The 19,370-nt window shown below is 42.2% G+C and overlaps 1 protein-coding gene across 1 annotated transcript in view; it reads right to left on the reverse strand.

Annotated features, from left to right (window-relative positions):
* KCNG2 (potassium voltage-gated channel modifier subfamily G member 2) overlaps window positions 1-15,028 on the reverse strand; it is a 93,573-nt gene extending 78,545 nt beyond the window's left edge. Inside the window, exon 1 of the mRNA XM_042461429.1 lies at window positions 14,928-15,028. The gene's annotated coding sequence lies outside the window, so the exon portion shown is untranslated. The remainder of the gene's footprint in view (window positions 1-14,927) is intronic.
* Window positions 15,029-19,370: the final 4,342 nt, after the last annotated feature.

A 19,370-nucleotide genomic window follows, 5' to 3' on the forward strand; every position in this document is an offset into this window, starting at 1 on the left:
TGGAAGACTAACTAGAGAAAAAAATCTCTAGCATAAGCTTTCATAGACTAGTCTACTTCATCAGGAGCAATATCCCTTTGCATACTCAAAGGATGCCATGTAGAAGATAGAGCAAACTTGTTTCAAATGGTAAGAAAAGAGATTCCATTTAATCATTAGGAAAATCTTTTTCACTGTAAGAACTGTTGAATAGTGGAACATATTGCCTTGGAAGGTCATGGACTCAAATACAAATCAGTAGATGACTTTTGAGGGAGAGGAGAACTAACCCTTTTATAATAATAATAATAATAATATTTATTTGTATACCGCCCTCTGGCAAACCAATCCGGGCGGTTAACAACAGTAAAATATAAAATATGACAATTAAAAACACTTTATCCCTTTTTTTTTATTTTATTTATTTTTAATCTGCCTTCAAGATTTCAGTAAGAAATTGTCTTGTCTACTTTACACTCACTAAGCAATGCTGTTTGCTTGCTCACGATACAGTGGAATCTGACCTAAATTTACATAGAAATCAATGCCTCTGTGTTGAGTTTAGCTCATATCCAAACAAGTGTCCAAAGGATTGGGCTATTATCTTCAGTTACAATTCTGTACTCAGCTTCATGAGAAGAAATCCTATTGATTTCAATGGGACTTACTTCTGAGTAGATGTCCATGGCCTGCACTGTTAATAGTATACAATGGACAGTTTCAAGACTGCATTTATTTATCTGTTTATTAGTTTATTTGCTAATTAAAATGTGCAAATGAACAACAAGATAAGGCTGTTGAAGAATCTCCTGTTTTATGTCACTTTCTAGAGGAGGAAGGCAGTCAGGCCCTTCCTGACAAACAGTCAGCAATTCCACCTGAGGCTTTAAACCACCATTTTTATTTCAGTCAGAGATCTATACATAAAAAACACAAAATGCTTCAAAAATAAACTAATAAATAACATGCTTATTCTTTAGAAAGAGCACCTGCCTATTGCTCTCTACTTGGCAAAAGTAGAAATCTCGCAAATATGGCAACTCATATCTCGACAATATTACGAAATGGTTTTTTAAAAACAAAACAATCAATACACTTGGAACATTTCCCCAAAAATGTCTTGACCCATACCATACCACCTTTCATGGGACTTGTGTTATGATAGCGCAACATAAATGCACTTCAAAATAAAAACAGGCCTGCAGCCAAGGCAAAGGTAGTCCCTTGACATGAATGTCTAGTTGTAACTGACTGTAGGGGGTAGTGCTCATCTCTGTTACAAAGCTGAAGAGCCAGCATTGTCCAAGGACTACTCCAGTGGTCATGTGGCCAACATGATCACACTGAACACTGTTACCTTCCCACAAAAGTGGTACCTACTGTATCTACTTGCATTTGCATGCTTTCAAACTGCTAGGTTGCAGAAGCTGGGGCCAGTGACAGGAGCTAACCCCTTCATGCAGGGCCTCGAACTGCCAACCTTCTGATTGTCAGAATTGGTGTCTTAACCACTAAGCCACCATATCCCTAGCCATCTGCAACCATGGTGCTGGCTTGTAAATTCATTTATCCACAATCCTTCACCCACTACCTACGTACCCAGCAAATGAATGAGAGAATCTTTCTCAGTCTCTGCTCCATATGTTTTCCTGTGTGTAGCCTGTTCCATCAACCCTTGTCTACCAACTCTTTTACTGATCCCTGACACATGTACCACAGTGAGATTTTCTGAACTCACTGTATAACTGAAAATTGCATTTTCCCAGGCAATATAGGCCCAGAACAGATGGGCCTTTCGTGACGCTCTCATCACATGCTAGGGTTGCCTCGGGGCAGCGCACCCACACACCCCTCAACCCTAGCACGTGACGAGGGCGTAACAATGGCAGCGCCCTGAATACATGGGCACTGCCATTGTTACGTAAGTGCCGTTGCGCTTATGTAACGAGTGCACCAGTGGCGCACTTGTTACGCAGCCGTCGCGCCATACAAAGAACCTGCTTTTCAAGGGTTCTTTTTCCGCTGGCGGGAAGCCACGTGATTTGGTGGCTGCGGCTTCCCACCAGTGGAAAAACAGGCACTGGCAGGCCACCGTTTTTCGGCAGTCTGTATTGCACCATAAAGTCTTTCTCCACTTTGACAAATACAGTTTCTGTTGGTTTATGAACTTTCAACATCTATAATTCAAACATAACGCTTATATAGGCTAGAAATGTACAGTCACTTTAGAAAAAGGCATCCTTCCACATTCTATCTCACATTAACAACACTAACAAATGATGTGTTTAGACTAAAAGCTGTTCTCAGTATCATTTATGAAAATGCTGTTTGTCATTATGTACAAGACTTCTCTAAGACAAGTGGCTTTAATTGCCTGACAAAGACAATTGTGCATTAGAGAGGAACAGCCTGAAATCACTGCAGTATATATATTTTTAAAAAACCCTCTCAAATACTTCATTCATACCCAAAGACCAGGGGAGGGCGATGGTTCTACCACTGTAGGCACAGCAAATCTACAGTATGACTTCTGTATCCATGGGGAATACATTCCTGGACTTACATTAAAAATGTGAAACCATGGATAATAATGGACCCTACTGAAATGAATGTCTTCTGGCAGAAGCTGAGCACAAAGTCATGCTGAAGGACCTACAGATTCTTAGAAAGAATACCTCTCTAGGCATATCTAGGTGCTCCAGTGCAATTCTATGGTCAGCTTTCATCAGGACACCAAATAATAGCACCAGAGGACTGAGAAAATGCCTAGAGAAAACATATTTTTTGGATATGGGTAAGTGAAACCACGGGTACTAGTCCCATGGATATGGGGATCATAATGTACTTTGCTCTGACTTGAATGGGAGAGCATTCAGGTGCTGGACTTTATCCTTTCAGGTTTCTGGACTGACAGACCTACTGTACTACCTGGTACAACTGTAAGAGGAACAGCAATAAAATCAAGAGTAGATTCACTATCCCCACAGTATTAAGACTAATAATTTGTGTGGGCTAGGAATCATTGCATGATATACAGTGTTTCATGAATGGATATGGATTTTCACCTCCTTCCAAACAGTAGCCAACCAATTCACTTATCTAGAAGCAGACTAAAGAATTGGGGCCATCCAAGGTAGCACGCATTAGCTGTGGAAAGCTACAAGGCGAAAGCATAATTAACAGCATGCTCCCATGCATGCAAGGAACTACTCTTGGGATCCTAGCCATATTGCTTTCAGACTTTTCAGTATACATACATAGGATCACACTGTATAATTCTCATCCCAGTCAAATGACAAAGCAAATACTTAGCTCTGATGTCATAACAAACTAACTCTTGTTAACAAAATTGTCTGCATTGATTAGTCCTTTCAGTGCTAAAATTTGGCAAGGCAGTTCTTCTGTAAGTGCTACTGTTCATACCCTGTTGAGACAACCTGACAAAGAGATTTCATCCAACTTTCTCGAGTGTTTAGTGATTTCAAGCCTTACTATAGATAACAGGAGTTAAATTGATTTTTTATATCCATGGCGGGATACAGACCGCCCCTTGGACAGCGGCTGCCCAAAGGCCCCAATCCGGTACTTTTCGGGACCAGGGAGGAGCGGCAAAATGCCACTCCTCCCTGGTCCTGAAAAGGGGTATCCTTGGGGCTTCATGCCCCAGGACACCCCAGGAGCCGCCCGGGAGCCGCAGCCAGGAAGAAAAGGGGCTGGCTTTGTTCCTGCAGCCGTTTGGTGGCTGCGGGAATGAGGTGCTCCCCAGGAAGGAGCTCTGTTTCAGAGCTCCTTCTGGCGCTGCAAATAGGGCTCCCTAAGCACCCTGTAGTGGCGTGATGGCGTCACGTGTGCGCCAGTCCATTTGGACGCAGCACACACATGACGCCATCGTCACATGTTTCGTATGGATGCTCCCCAACCCTAGTTTTGGCCCCAGCACGGCGCTTTTGCGCTGTCTGTACTGGGCCTTAGTTATTTAACCATGTAAAGATACATGCCAAAAGTAATGCCCTACACAACTGTACAGATTCATGTAATGATTAATCATTTGAGATATAAATTCTAGGATTTTTAGGATTGTTACCAGAGGTTAGCTACAGGGAAAACAGCTCCCTTAATGAAACAGCTCCATGGCTAAAGGTCACAATTTTCTGGCCACAATTCTTAATGCTAGTGATGATCTATACAGCCCTATATCGCTTGGATCTAGGGTATATGAAGAATCACACCTCCCTTTATGAGCCCATGACATCTCTAAGATCTTCTGGAGAGGCCATTCTTTGTGTCCCACCACCATCTTAGGATCATTTGGTGGGAACAAGAGAGAAGATCTTCCTAGTGGCTGCTCCCAGACTTTTTAACTTCCTCCTATCCTTGCTTTCCTTTCATTGACAAGTTAAAACACTCTTTTGCCATCAGGCTTTTTGAAGCTAACTGGAATGGGTTTTTTAATGCTATGTCATTCTGCTTTCTGTTCTGTATACAGTATTTTAGTGAATTTTTATGTTTTTAACTTTATAAATTTTTAAATTGTTTTTAAACTGACTTTAACTAATTTATAATTTTGTTGAAGTTCTTGTATAGTTTTTAATCTGTATTGTTTTAAAATATATTAACTGCCTTGAGTCTCATTACTAAGAGAAAGGCGGGATACAAATGAAATAATAATAGAATCTCCATCCAAAATTATACAACCAAGGTGTAATGGAGCCACATATGAATAAAAGAACCTGCCCTGCTGCAGACCCTTCAACAAATAGGGGATAAAGCAGTGTTAATTTTGGAAATTTACAGGATTTGAAATCAGGGCTGGCTTGCCCATATAGGCGAGCCTAGGGGCGGCAAACTGTAATGGGCGCTGGCGCAGTGGCAAGGGAGTTGGGAAGCCAAAGAAAGAGAGAGAGCGGCTGGAGCGGAGGATGAGGCGAGTGGAGCAGCAGCCCTTTCCCCCTCTGTTTACTTCCCTCCTCTCTCTCTCTCTCTCTTTTCCTTTCCTTCTTCTGTCTCCCTTTCCCCTTTTCTTCTTGCTCGCTCCTTCCATGGCTGAGGAGGAGGGTAAGTATCTTGGGGAGGGGAGGGAGGACCCCAGAGGAGGCCCCTGTGGCTACAAGGCAGGTGGGCAGCCCTTTCATTCCTCCTTTCCTCTCCTTCCTCTTTTTCCTTTCTTCCTGCCTTGGTCCAGGGCTGCCCACCGGTCACATTGCCACAGGCGCCTCCTCTGGGGTCCCCCTCCCCTCCCCTTCCCAAGAGACTTACCCACCTCCTCAGCCATTGAAGTAGTAGGTTTCCATGGCCAAGCTGAGATTTGAACCCTGGTCTCCCATTGTCCTAGTCCAATACTCAAGCTACTACACCATGCTGCACCCTCCACTGCACTTAAAGGTACAGTACTCAGTTATTATTTGTTGTTGTGTACCTTCAAGTTGTTTAACACCTTATGGGGACCCTAAAGCAAACCTATCATGGAGTTTGCTTGGCAAGATTTGTTCAGAGGTGGTTTGCCATAGCTTTCTGCTGAGCAGGCTGAGAAAGTGTGACTTGCTTGAGATCACCCAATAGGCAGGGAAGCGAACCCTGGTATCCAGAGCCCTAGTCCAACACACAAACCACACAAAGCTACATCCCATGGCCTCCATTTTGAGCATGACTGAGAAACATGAATTTATATTGTTTTTTATTAATGTTTTTGTCTTTTAGTTGGTTGTATCTTCCATTTTTTGAACGTCCTACAATTTGTCTGACATTTTGTCCTACATTTCCCCAACACTTTGAGGGGCTACAGGGGGAGGGGATATAAGAATTTGAGGGGTGGTAATGTCATTTTTTGTGGATTCAGTATCACTGAATGTGATTTCATTCTGACTGCAACCATCCTTTCAACCGTTCTGTCAAGTTGGACCTGGTGGCGCAGTGGTTAAATGCCTGTCATGCAGCCACTCACTCACAAACCACGAGGTTGCTTAGCTCAATACCAGTCAGGTGCTCAGGATCGACTCAGCCTGGCATCCTCCTGAGGTTGCTGAAATGAGTACCCAGCTTGTTGGGGGCAATTAGCTTATACATTGTGGAGTGATTAAGTACACTGATAAACAGTATAGAAATATACTTGCTATTGCTAGTGGTACCACACCTTTTAGAGACTAAACCTTGGCTAAACACAAGTCTTCGACGTGTATAATTGATCTTGGCATTCTTGAGGCATGAGTCAGATACCTCATAAAGCTATAGGTTTGAAAATGGTCCAACTATGAGTTTTGGAGATTAGATAATTTATGTTGTACATCTAAAGGATCGACATACTTCTATGAAAAAAAATCTTTAGGTCTACAGAATCCCCCCTATTCCAATCCTTCACTGGCTCTTTGTTTTATCATTGGCTGCCAGTCCGTTTCCGGACACAATTCAAAGTTCTGGTTTTGATCTATAAAGTCCTATACGACTTGGGTCCAAGGTATTTGAAGGACCATATCTCCTTGTAAGAGCCCCTAAGAATATTGAGGTCATCGGGAGAGGCCTTTCTTCCCCACTACCCTCTCAGGTGCATTTGATAGGAACAAGAGAGAGGGCTTTTTCAGTGGCTGCTCCCAAGATCTGGAACTCCCTCCCTAGGGAGGTCAGGATGGCTCCATCCCTGCTGCCTTTCCGGTGGCAGGTAGTGATGTTTTTATGCCATCAGGTATTTGCATGACATGGATGCTGTTTTATTTTCATTTTAAAGAGTTTTAAACTTTAAATTTTAATAATGTAATGTTTTTAACTGTTTGAACAGTTTAATTGTTTTTAAACTTGTATATTGCATGTTTTATAGTGTTTTAACTTGGGCTGTTTTAGATTTGTTAGCCACCTTGAGTCCCTGTACTGGGAGGAAGGTGGAATATAAACGAACATAAAAATAATAATAGTTTCATTAGCCCCAAACATTGGATGATCAATAAAGGGACAATTTTGGGGATGGATCTGGAGCTAAAAAAATATCCTACCTATGCCAAGCATGCAGAGTTGTTCTGAGGAAAGGATTAAATAGTTCAGATAGCACCATAGTTACCGGCAAACAGAAGGGCAATACTTGCTGATAACATGAGCCACTTTTGAGTTTTGACTTTGTAATTTTATTAAACTGCTTTGGTGGGATGAATATCATCCAAAGCAGGAAAAAAATGCATTAATTAAAAAAAAATTGCAACCACCAATATCTGCCCCAAACTACATAGTAGGAAAAGATCTTAATATGGAAACAGAATTAAGACTGAGCTGGAATTTGATTCTTTATTAAAAAATTAAGCATTGATCTATAAATGCCTATCTCTAAGTATTGAAAGAACCATCAAAATAAAATGACTATTCTCTGCTATTCTGTGACCATCTTTGCATCACGATAAACTGCCTTGCATTCTCCCACTTAGGTTGTAAATTATTGTTGATTTTTAGAGAAAACAGCAAGGTATTCTTGTTTCTGGATTTTGTTTTTCTGAGCCTGGAGAATTGTGTTTGATTTCTATTATGCAGTGCTGTAACATCACCCGTGGATAAGTCAAGGGTAAAACCTAGGTGCATGTAACAAAAGATCTAAAGGATGAAGCAAAGGAAAACAATGCCAAAGAATGTACAAAATTCCAGCAAGCATAACTGTGTTCATGCTAAAGGCTGGATGAATGAGAGAGTAGAGGATGGCCAGTGCTTTCAGGACAGATTATGCTCTTGCCTTTCACCAAGGGATGGTTCCTTTTTAAATAAGTTAAAAGTACAGAACTTACATTGACCCGTGGATAAGTCAGTTCAGGTTTTTTGGGTCAATTGTTTTGACTAAAATTTCTAGACTTATACATGAGTAAGTAGATCTGTTCCTGGGCATGGCTTCTTTAATGGAAAATTTGTTATCAGAGGCAACTAACAATACGAATAGGTGAAATGAAACAATCAAGTTAAGTAAACTTTACACAGACAAAGGAACACATTTTGAATCTTCTAGAGACCACTTGAATACTGCTTCCAAAATGCAGTCAGAGACATTTTTTTGTTTTCACAATCTTCTACTTTTCTTATCTGTGACTCCTTGTACCTCCTCAATCATAAGCCTTTGACTCCAACAACCCTCAGGGAGGTGCCCAGCCAAAAGATGAATTAAAGCAGTTTATTTACTCTGTTCTTGTTCTGTGCCTTCGAGTCATTTGCAACTTGTGGCAACCCTAAGGCAAATCTATCATAGGATTTTCTTGACAAGATATATGCAGATGAGGTTTGCTATTGCCTTCTCCCAAAGCTGAAAGCATGTAACTTGCCCAAGATCATCCAGTGAGTTTGGTGGGTTACAGACCGCCTGTTTGGGGCGGTCTGCACCCGCCCCTTTCCCCGGTGTATCGGGGCCTCAGTGGCCAGAACAGCAGCCGCTGAGGCCCCGATCCGCCACTTTCCAGGCTGCGGGGAAGCGGCAAAAGGCCGCTTCCCCGCAGCCTGAAAAGGGGTGTCCTTGGGGCTTCAAGCCCCAAGGACACCCCGCAGCGGCGGGGAGGAGGAGAAAGGGGCCGCTTGGCCCCTTTCTCCTTTGCATTGCTGGGCACAGCCGTGTGAAGGCTGCGCCCAGCGGCGCAAACCAGGAAGGAGCTCCGAAATGGAGCGCCTTCCTGCTCCACGCTAAGGGCGCACTAAGCGCCCTGGCGCAGAGCAATGACATCACGTCCACGCCGCCCCATATAGAGGCGGCGCGGTCGTGATGTCGTCATGGCGGCGACCGTGTGAAATGGCCACCTCCATTTTGTGCGCGCAGAGCGCGCATTAGGGTTATGGGGTGCAGAAGCACTGCCCCTTCCTAACCCTAGTACGCGCTCTGCGCGTACTATATGGCCCGTCTGTAATGGGCCTTTGATGGCTGAACCAGATTCATAGTCTAACACTCAAATCACTATACCATACTGGTTCCTTATGTGCTCTAGTGCTTAGCAATAAGCATAAGCTCTTCCAGCATTCAGACAGACCAACAAGCTTTAGGTGGTGGCTACAGGGTAAGCTGGCTCATCATGTCTGAGGTTTTTTTCCTTTCCCCGGGCCAAAGCATGCCTCCTGAGGGGCCAATGGTTTGTTTTTTCTGTCTCTGCTTTGGCCTTCTTCCACAATTGTTCACAGACAAGTCCAACACCCCTTTCATAGGCTGGCTACTTCTGCTTCCTAACACCTCCCTTTCCATGGCTACAGTGCTGTTTTGATTGTTGGGTTGTTCCACCCCTTTGTGTGCTGAGCTTCTGCTGTCTCCCTGGTGCTTCTTAATTGCTCTTCAGTGCAGCTGTTTGCCTTCTCTTGATTTTTGGTCAGCCCTACAGTTGAGTGTTTCCTCAGTTTGGGGAAAAACAGTAGAGGTACCATGGTAGTACCTAGCACCTTTTCACATTATCATTTCCATCATGGTAGGGAAACCTAGATATCAATGCTTTATTAATAAAGTGGATGGAGCTGGTGAGATAGGCTTATGGGCTTCCCTCTTTTTAAATCTATTTTGCTATTCATGCAGCTCAGTAAGGGATTCTGGAGTCAGCTGCAATTTTCATTGTTGGGGTAGGACAGTTACACACACCAACAGTAGGATTAGCTGGAGAAGAATCCCATTCTTTCCCATATGAAGTGTTATTGTATTGTTTACTGTTGACATGCTGCTGCAACCTTGCACCATTCTCCCAATGCTGATGCTGCTAAAAAAGCACCCTTTGGGCAAGGCAAAAAGTGAGAAAGAAAAGGGTGGCTGGCTTGGCATAAAAAGACTTTGCACAATACAGCTTCTTGGTCAGAGGATTTCTTGGTTGAGTTATGTGTGTATACAGATGTATCACAGGACTTTATTACACAATCTATCACAGGACTTTATCACATGACATCGCACTTAGAGAGGACTTATCCCGGCAATAAACAGGTAATAATAAGCAACAAATCATTCACGGGATTTCCCGTGTAATGAAGTCCTGTGATACATTTGTATACAGACATAATCCTAATCAGTCCTAGTCAGAATAGGCGGATATAAATAAAAGTTTATTATTATTATTATTATTATTATTATTATTATTATTATTCGCGATGTGTGTGAAAATCTTCACCGTGGTTAAGTGATTTTCACAGGCTAATGTCTGTTTAAACACCCAATTTCCTCCATGTGTTAAAGTCCTCAGTTAACAAAGTAGGTGTGTTCTTGGGCATTATTTATTTGACCATTTGGCAGAAATAACCAGGAAAGGACAAAGATAGGTTCGTACACCACTAACAAGAAGAGCACTTCAACATGCTTCTGCAAACTTTGTTATTCAATACTAGCAAGATGCAGATCTGAAAGAAACAACCAGGTCAGGTAAGCCTTGTATAAGTAAATAAAAACATTTTGAATCTTCTAGAGATAACTTGAAATCTTGCAAAGTGCATCCAGGGATTATTATTTTTTTCACCAGCTTCTATTTATGATTTCCATCTTGGTGGCTAAACTTGGAAATCTATGCTTTTTTTTTTAACACGGTGGTGAACCAGGCTGACCTGCTCTCTCTTTTCTCTCTGCTTTGCTGTTCAGACATGATTACTATGGAATTTTTGCAGCAGCTATGAACTTGCCTGCTGTAGGCAGGCACACACAGCTACAGTGGGATCAGCTAACATAGTATGGTCTTTCTCAGATCAAAATTTATTGGATTTTTTAAAAAACTACATATTTGTTGCTGCAACCCAACACAAAAAGTCTGTGTCTTTCCAGCCCTCTTTCACTATCCTCTGAATGCTGTTGCTGCTACAAAACTTTCAACTAAGAAAAGGATGAAGAAGAAAAGAAGGGCTGGACGGGCAGAAAAAGACTTTGTAAAAAGGAGCTTCTTTGTCAGAAACTCTGAGCCCTTACAGACAGGCCATAAGAAAGCTGCTTCGGGTCACTTTGGAGGTATGCTTTTAAAAGATGCATGCATCCTAAGAGGCCAGAAGTGACACCAAAGCCACGCTCCAGTCCTAAGGACTGGAGCACAAAGATGTGTGTGTCATTTAATACCTCCAAAGTGACCTGAAGCAGTTTATTTTGGCCTATCTGTATGGGCCCTCTGTTAATGGATGCATGCCTGTACTCTGTGTTTTCTTGCTTTAATGAGGATATTTCCCATTTATTTTTCTGCATTTTAATTATTTTTTAATCATTTACAATTTTAAAAAGTGAAAATGTTATCACTTTTAAAATTATAATTAAGATTACCACTACAAAAATATCAAATGGGGATATTTTATTTCAAGATGGAATCAGATTGTGTGTTCTCATCCTAAGTAAAGAGATACTGTAAAGTAAAGAGATACTTTGCAAAAGCAAAGAAATTTAAACAGCATGCATGCTTGGATAAATTTGTTTTTCCATCCCATATAATTAGACACTTAAGTATTTAATTTCAGGCATCTATAGGCTGCAGTGGCAGACATACATGTAAGTCCCACTGAAGGCTATACTTCAAACCTAGTACTCTATGAATAGCTGAGTTGCTTCAATCCACTGAAGGGACTTAATTCAGCAGAATCATCCACTGGGGGAAGAAAGAAGGAGACAATTCTATCAGCAGTCCTTTGCATAACATCCTACCATCTCCCAGCAAGTTTCTCCATCCTGTGAAGCTAGTTTTCAGGGATCCAAAAGGCTGCAGGGAAAGGTAGAATCAGGAGGGGAAAAAACCCAGCCTACCTCTTTCCTCCTACACCAAGTGTGAATACCTTGTGAACTCTGAGGAGGCATTTTCACCAACAGAAGATATAAACCAGTGAGACTAATCCCTGAATAGACATGTACAGTATAAGACTATGTTGATTTTTAAAACCCTGCTGTTGCTCCTTTACAGTATTTATTTATTGCACTTATATCCCGCCTTTCTCTTCAAATGGGATCCAAGGCGGCTTACAATAGTTTTAAAAAGGGACAACTAAAACATTGATTTACAAAAGTTAAAAAGGAATTAATCAACAATATGACTGAAAGCAGATAAAATACTAAAAACACTTAAAACATATTTAAAACAGTTTCAATACAAGATTGTATGTCCACACACACATGTATCTATGTATGTATGTATCTATACATACAGCAACCATTATGGACTGCATAATTTAAATTGAATTACATTTTCTTCACCTGTCAGCAGAAAGACAGGAGGGAGGGGTCCAACTGGACCTCATGTGGAGTTCCATAGTCTGGGAGCAGCCACAGAGAAAGTTCGCTCCCAAGTCCTCACCAACCCACTACTTGCAGAAATTGTGGGACTGAGGGAAACCCTCCCCTGCAGATCTTTTAGCTCATCCTGGCTTATATAAGGAGATACGGTATTTCAGATAGCTCTTTCTACCAAGCTATTAGTGTTATGTGCCTTGGACTCCTTGAAGAAAGGTTGAGACATAACGTGATTAATCAAAATGAATGAATAAATTACACTGAATTTTTTTCTAAAATAGTTTTTCTCTAATGGATCAGCCACTATAATCAACAGCTATGAATAACTATAAAACACAGCTATTGTATAGAGTTACTGCAAATGAAAACATTTCTTGGATCATAGGAATTGTTTTTGCTGCGCTACACAATGGAACTTAACTACTAGAGTATGTGGAGATATCAAGAGGCTGAAATGGAAATCCAAGTAATGGAAAGTCAAGGTTGTTTGCTACATAGAGACTGCATAGCAACACTGCACACGTGTGCGCACACACACCACACTACGGAAAGCAAAGACTCACCAGAGAATACAGGAAAGCTGATGACAGAGCTTGACTTCGGTTTTGCAACTAACTTTAATCTTACCTTTTATACTTTGCTCGGACTGATTTTCATTTAAACATATAGATTAGGATGTCTCTCAAAAAAATAATGTAAAGACCACTTCTTAATACATCTTCTGTGAGACATTACAAAAAAATATGCCACTAGATAGTGTACATTGTACACACAAAACTGACACTTATTCCAAATAGAAATAAGAATTTATTTGCTTTTTCATCTACAAGGTCAAGTTAGCATCAATCAGAGAGCAAGTCATATTTTCACAAGTGGGAACTTATACCAGACATCAAAGAGCTCACAAGCAAAGGGCTACTGCAAGCAAGAGGTTGTGATAGAAAGAATCTTAAATGAAATGGTTGCTACAAAGCAGAATGAATGCAGGGTATCCTGCCAGAAACGATGTTCTATAATACTATATATAACATGCACATCTTCTCATCTGTTTATTAACTTAAAACAACATGGCTCTTTCTTGAAAACACACTGAGCATGAAAGAGCAAAGGCACACCAATTTGTACTGAATCCATAAAAGCAATTTCCTCCCAAAAGGTCTCCCTTGATCATCTATGGGCTTAAGATACAGTTACATAAACAATGCAAGGAGACAGGATCCTTGAGAGATGAAAACCATTAGGAACTGCCACAGTCAAAGCCCAAAAGTACCTGAAAGCCAAAATGAGTGACTATTGAATAGATGATGTAACTCAAGTGTTTCTACATGAAACAACTTCCTACCTTTTTAATGGTGCTTTCACAACATAAATTTGACACACCTACCGACTACTGTAGCTCCAGGGAAATCCATTTCCATAGTTGGATAACCTTCCACAAATACTCCAGTGAGGTCTATTTGGCCATCCTAGTACTGTAAAACTTTAATGTTGTGGAGTTTATCACACTGGGGCTAATTTCAGTATTAAAGAGAGATCAAAGTGCATTTAAAATATCCTGCAAAATAAAGTGAAAATGGCAAGTATGCATGAATGATTATCGCACACAATTGCACAAGTCAAGCCATATTGGAAATGCATTGTTGCTGCACTCCAAAGTAAACGGGTGAATGTTAATGCTTCTTGTGACCACTTCAATGGTGGGTTTTGCGTGAAGAAGACCTTGCTGGGACTTTTGCAGGGTGTCAAACGAAAAGACTACGGCAGGCACCCCCACCTCCGATTCCCTACTCAGACCATCCACTGCACCCACCCAACCTAAAGAGGATCCTGAGTCAAAAGTGCCTGGACCTTTGGAGAAAGAAGGCAAAGCACCCCCACACCACAAACCATATTACAGGTTTAACGTTAGCAGATTTGAGAGTTTGGCCATACCCCCCCCCCAATTGGCTCTCTCTCTCTCCCCCCGCCCTCCTCCTCCTCCTGACTTGGGCTTCTGTCTCCCTTCTGCAGGAAGGAAGAAAGCCTAGGACTGGAGGAGTTTGGAAGGGCAGGTGCAACTTTCTCTCCACTTTTGCTTTCCAAGGCGAGAAGCCCAAAGCTTCAACAGCGCACACCTACTTTGCCTGAAGTTTGCTTTCTCTGCCTCTTGCAACGAGGAACTGGAGGTGAATGGGGCGAAGGAGGGGGACTGTCCCCTCTTTAAGAATATGATCCATATGGTCGATGCACCCAGCGACACTCAACCCAGGATCCCGAGGGGACCAAGCAAAAAGGGGCGGCGGAGGAGAAGAACCCCTTCTCTGTCAGGCAACCTCCCCGGAGCTCAGCAGCCCCGCCAGGGATCAACAACGACAAACAATAAACCATAAGTCATCATTTCACAACATCGGATAAAACATAAGAGACAGTTAAAATACATCCCGTTAATTCCAGCCTTAACACACAATCAATGTTATTAAACAATCAATTCCAACTATCAAACTTTGAATTAAGTAAGAGGACAAGGGGGGGGGCAGTCTGGGGTCCTTTAGGATGAGGGTCTGCATCCAGGGAAGAGCGGGGGGAGGATGATGATGATGCCGCCCTTCCCCAGGGTTGGGACTCAGGGCGCTTACATTAACAAAACAAAAACACTGGGCTTCTTCACTGCCTTCAAAACTCCTATATTCCATAGCCTTGAAAAAGAGTGAAAGCGGTGTAAACCGGGTTATTTCCTCCAGTCTGGATGGCATGCTGAGCTGGAGGGAAAGGTGCCCTAGTTCAGGCAGCCCAGCCCTCCTCCATTACTCCCGCCCCTCCTTCCCCTTCTTCCCTGCAGCCCTCGAGGAAGGCGCCCTGAAGGAAGCCGAGTGCGGAGCCTGGACAGGCGAGCAGACTAGTGCCTCTTTTGCGCCTCAGACTGGAGGGATGGAGGGAAGGGAGAGGAGGAGAGGAGGAGGGGGAAGGAGGAGGCTGGCTTCTTGCCCCAGCTTTTTGGCTCCTCAGCTGCAGGTGCTTTCTCCTCCAGTCTCTTGGCCCCGCAGTTCCAAGAGAGAGGAAGGGAGAAGAAGAGGGGGACCGCTTCGCCTCAGGCGCCGCTTTGCACCCCTTCCTTCTGCTGCTTGGCCCCAAAGAAAGGCGGCGGGAGGAGCAGGGCTGGCAGGCAGGCTCTACTCCTGGCCGCTCTCTCTGCTCTCTCTCTCTCTCTGGGGGACCCCAGGGGACCAGCAAAGGCGGAAAACCCCCTTGGTGTCTCCAAGTGTGGGGAGAAGAAGAGGTGGCCTCCCCAGCCTGAAGGGGGGGAAAGGTGGCTCCAACGGCCCCAGCAGGGACCCTCAGGAGAGAAGGAGTGGATGAAGCCAAGGAGAAAAGGCAACTTCTTTCCCTCCTCAGAAGAGAAGACACTTCAGCCTTGCCTTAGCCAACTTGCTCCAAGAGGGAAAGGGGGCGGGGAGGGGGTGGGAAAGATAAGGCCCCAAGGGCTCTGGAGTGGACTGCTCGCCACAGCAACACGGTTCTTCCCAACCAACACCTTTCATTCGTATCTTGTCTTGCCAGATTTCCTCTGGCCAACTTCCTCAAGGGAAAAAAAGGTGGGGAAAAGAGGGCGAGAAGTCTCCCAAGGGCTCTGGGGATGGTATATAAAAACGCAACACTATTTCCACCCACCAAGACATGCCATCCTTGTCTTGTCCAACTTCTTCCAGAAAGAAGGCGGATAACTCCCAAGGGCTCTGGAGATGGTCTACAACACAGCAGCAACAGTGTTTGCCAATAACACCACATGTCATTCTTGTCTTCTTTGCCACATCTCATTCTTGCCAACTTCAGGAGGAAAGGGGAGATAAGTTTCCAAGGGCTCTGGAAATGGTCTGCCAAGAACAGCAACATGATTTCCTCCCACCCTATTTCATTCTTGCCTTATTCAACTTTCTCAAGGGAAAGGGGGGAGATAAGTCCTCAAGGGCTCTGGATGGTTTTTTAAAATATATTTTCAATAAGACCCCAAATAAAAACCATTTGCAGGCCCTTGGAGATTTACACCCCTTTCTTTCTTGATTAATTTATAATAATTTGTTTTATTTATTACCGCTATCCAAGATATCAGCGGTGAACAGCAAGTAAGTACAAGTAAGCTAATTGCCCCCAACAGTTGGGTACTCATTTAGCTCCCTCCTGGAAGGATGCAAGCCTGAGTGAGCTTGGGCCCTTGCTGGTCTTGAATTGCAACCTGTTGTTTTGAGTGATGGCGTGCAGTACAGGCATTACCCTGCGCCACCAGGGCAGTGATTCCGTTTGTGTGTGTGCACTTTTCATTTTCCAACTTCCCCTTCCTTTCTTTTCATGCTCACTTCATCAGAGACACCATGCCCACAGGTTGAGGGTTTTTTTTTTTTGGGGGGGGGGCTTTAGGATAGTGGGTCTGGCCTCCTGGCCTTCCTCTCCCTGTGGTTGCTCCAGTTGCCTTCTGCACACACAATATTTTCCTTAACTGAGAACAAACACAAACATCTTGAACAATGTAGGCGTCACATGATGTGAATGTGATCTTAGAGTATCTTTTTCTTCTTTCTCCTGTATGATTTTTAAACAGCTTTGCCTGATGAGTCACCAGTGGAGCTTCGAAAGTCTGCATCATGTATTTTGTGCCTTTGGGTTGGTCCAGGAAAGGTTTTGCTGCATTGTGGTTTGGGATGTTGCTATACTTCACAATCAAATTTAGACCCTAAATATCAATTTTCAGAATTTTGCTGCTGGAACCACGCTCACTCATTTGACTTTTTCAAATGGAAAACACAGGGGTTTGTGACTTATTTTTGCTGTGAAAACAAGGATACTAAAATGCGCGTTTTTGACCTTTCAAGATATTACACTTTGGTATTCTGGCATGAGAAGACAGCAGTCATTTTTTAAAACATCAGCAGAAAGGATACCTTCATTCCTCTGGTTAACCATATGTTCCTTACGTGCCGTTCCCGGAACCTTAAATAGCTGTTCTGTAACTGTTGGGGATAAAACAGATTAATACCTCATGTCAAAAACAATGTTTGAAACCATCAAGAGATTTTGCAACAATAAAACCACCAAAGCCATACATTTCCACTTTAATTATTAAAAACCAATGCTGAAACATCAGATTTCAGATTTATCCCTGTAATCTGTTTTTTTAAACAGATTTTTTGCCAGCATCTTTTCTTTGCTGTTTCTGCTTCTCAGTCAGGTAATATTCCTTGTTGAAAAAATGCTCTTTATGACTGACAGATGTTATTAATGTTCTTATCGTGATTTTAGGAAGTTGTTTAATTACATTGTACTCATGTTTACTTACTTTGTATTTAATGTGCAATTGTATTTGATGTTATGTGTATCTGATGGTCTTGTGAACCACTTTGATCACATACGGAAAAGCGGTATACAAATAAATTTTTTTATTTATTTATTATTTAATCATTTGTATTAATTTCCACATTGTTCCCCACTTTTCATATTCTTTGGTCCCTAGTGCTTATTGGTTGTATCTCTCATATTCAGAGTACACCCACTGAACCAACTGGACTCTTGAGATTCACTGATTACACTGGGCCTACCTCTCTTAGATGTGGCACATATGAACCCAACCCATTATTTGTTAATCGTTTCTATCTTCCCTTCATTTCTCACACATGTTTCTTGAATTTTACTACAAAATGTCCATTTCCAATGTACGAACAACTCACTCTTTCTGTAACCTGCCTACACCCATCCCTTCCTTGTCATCCCCAACACTGAATGCCCTTGCACCTGAAAATCTCTCCCTCTTTACATCTGAGTACCTCCACAGTCCCACACCTGTATGTTAGCCTATCCCGTTTGGCTCTTCAGCCTTATTATTTACATCATCTCCTGCCTAATTGTATTCTCTGTACTGTAAGACTAAGCCTGCACTGTGAAGTTCCTTAAACTAGCCTTCACCAAAGATGCAAAACTGGGAGCGTTGAGTTTGGAATTGTCCAGTAAGTTCTAGCCACTGGCCATGCTGCTTGTGGATTCTGGGGTTGTAACCTAGAAAATCTTTTTCCCAAGTTCTGCAAAGAAAGATAAATTACAATTGTAAACTGACTTAGTGGATCTTTCATACACATCTATTTGGAATAGAACACCTATAATGTCGGGACTAGAAAAAATAGATTCATAGAATATAATATCTTAGAGCTGGAAGAACTACAGGGACCCGCTGATTCACACCTTCCCTGCAGGAAGTCACAACTAAAGCACTTACAAAAATTTCCCATCCTACTCTGTTTAAAGACTCTAAAGAGTTCACCCTTTGAAGCAGCCATTCCACTGTTAAACAGCTCTTACAATCAAGTCCTTCCTAATATTTAATGGAATCTCTCTCTTTTTTGTAATTGACTCCTTGGTTCAATAGCAAAAACAAGCTTTGTTCCACTCTTTAATATCCCTTCAGATATTTACAAACAGCTATCATGTCACTTGTCAATCTTCACATCTCCAAGGTAAACATACCCAGAAAATAACAACAATACCTTAACTTAAAGGTTACCTGAATTTTCATCCATTTGCATTTCAACTGATAACATTTTTCTGGATTTAATTATTTATTTGCCTTTTTTTGGTTTCTTTTTCTTTGTATTTCTATGGAAATTTCTCTTGTAATCCCAATACTTTTCCACTCTGATCACCTACATTGTCAGAATTTTAAAAAATCAACTCGTTTCATTTCTTGCCACAACTCACTGCAGAATTCTTCAGTCTTTCTGAGCATCTTCAGGTCATTTCAATGCCATTGAGTCAGTTCCACTCCCCAACTGTTGGACTGGCCAGCAAAGGAAGAATGAACTTATTAAATGCTGTTAATGGCCTTGGTTTTTGCTATTTTATATAAGGAACAACATTTTACTATGCTATTGTGTATAATGTGACTTGAACATCTACAGATTTTGGTATCCACGTGGGTCCTGGAACCCAACCCCAGTGGTTATCAAGGGTCTACTGTATAGTTTGAACCAGCATGACGTACTGGTTTGAGCATTGGACTATGACTCTGGAGACCAGAGCTCAAATCCTAACTTAGCCATGTAAACCCACTAGGTGATCTTGGGCAAGGCACACTCTTTCAGCCTGAGGGGATGGCAATGTGCCAAGAAAACCCTGTGATAGGTTCACCATAAATCACAAAGGACTTGACAGCACACAAGAACAACAGTAGTTTTAAAACTTGTTTTCAGCTCCCCTTTTATTTGTATTTAAC

Source organism: Sceloporus undulatus, chromosome 4, assembly GCF_019175285.1.
Source record: "Sceloporus undulatus isolate JIND9_A2432 ecotype Alabama chromosome 4, SceUnd_v1.1, whole genome shotgun sequence".
Taxonomy (NCBI): Eukaryota; Metazoa; Chordata; class Lepidosauria; order Squamata; family Phrynosomatidae; genus Sceloporus; species Sceloporus undulatus.